Genomic DNA, 1,544 nt, shown 5'->3' with positions numbered 1-1,544 from the left:
TGTGGAAAGATTTACAGACTTTGAATTGTGTCCTATAGGGTCACTATGAGTCAGAATCCCTCAAAGGCAGTGGGTCAACAGCTTATGAGAGTCCCTCTGTACAGTCCTTCTAATTACTCTTGTTATAGCATCTTATGTCCCATAAGGCAAATTCATCCTTAGGGCCATAGCACAGTTTCTCCCTGGACCATAATTAACCAAAGAACTAAGATCCTCATTTACATCTAGGCTTTCAGAGTGTTTGAAAAAGATGTTTACGTGTAAAATTAAAGTTCCTAAGGATAAAATATTTTTGATTTGATCTAAATGTTGTATACGTAGAGTTTTCAATAACCGGAGCTTGGGTGTTCTAGGATGAATTATAATCAATTTTATCTATATTTTCTTGTTTTAATTACACAAATAACATATTTTACAATGAGTAAATTTTCATGGAAAAAAGACAAAACTGTACAATTATACTTACAGAATAATGAAAATCCTCACGTCTCTACACACCTACTATTCTCCTCATCAAAGTGCTCAGTTTAGTGAGTATATTTCTAGGTCTTTGTCTGTGCATTTACACATAAAAATATAAATTTTGAGTTTGAAGGGGTATATAAATTGGTTTCTACTTAAGTATTGATCTACAACTGGCTAAACTTCCCACCTCCCTACTCTCAACTAAAAAGCTAAGTGTGAGGGAAATTTCATTGAGCTATTTCAAGGGCTTCTAAATGGGAGTCTGGGAAAAATAAGGGCATACAAGCAGAAGATACAAGTCTTCAGGACAGACTCTTTCCCAAGAGGTGTTTCATGGATGTCTGAGGTCACTAGCACCACCACGTGGCCTAGGCAGTGGGCCCTTTTCCTACCCAAATCAGGATTTAAACCAGGAAAACCTAGGAAATAAGAGGATCCTTTTTTTTTTTTTTGTCTCTACCGGCTACGAGACTTTATTCTGGAAAATTAAGGCAATTCCCCTCTTTGCTTAACCTGTAATCATTGTATGAGCTCTGTAATTAATCTTCAGGTATCTTCCCTGTTGGGCTATGTTGTCCTATACAATAGCTACAAGCCACGTGTGGCTATTGAGTACTTGAAATGGGACTTATCCTAACTGAGATATGCTGTAAGTATAAAATACCTACAAATGTTGAAGACTTAGTATAAAAGAATGTAAATATCTCATTAATAATTTTATATTGAGTATATATTGAAACAATATTTTGAACATATTGGATTCAATAAAATACTAAAATTAATTTCACATCTTTCTTTTTTACCTTTATTTTTTTATTGATAGCTATATTTTAAGTTATTCAATTGCATTTCATTTTTTTAATTGTACTTTAGATGAAGGTTTACAGAACAAACTAGTTTCTCATTAAACAGTACACATATTGTTTTATGACATTGGTTAACAACCCCATGACATGTCAACACTCTCCCTTCTCGACCTTGGGTTCCCTATTACCATCTTCCCTGTCCCCTCCTGCCTTCTAGTCCTTACTCCTGGGCTGGTGTGCCCCTTTATTCTTGTTTTATGGGCCTGTCTAATC

This window comes from Elephas maximus, chromosome 10 (genome assembly GCF_024166365.1).
Source record: "Elephas maximus indicus isolate mEleMax1 chromosome 10, mEleMax1 primary haplotype, whole genome shotgun sequence".
Classification (NCBI taxonomy): Eukaryota; Metazoa; Chordata; class Mammalia; order Proboscidea; family Elephantidae; genus Elephas; species Elephas maximus.
Note: the sequence above shows the minus strand (reverse complement) of the source record.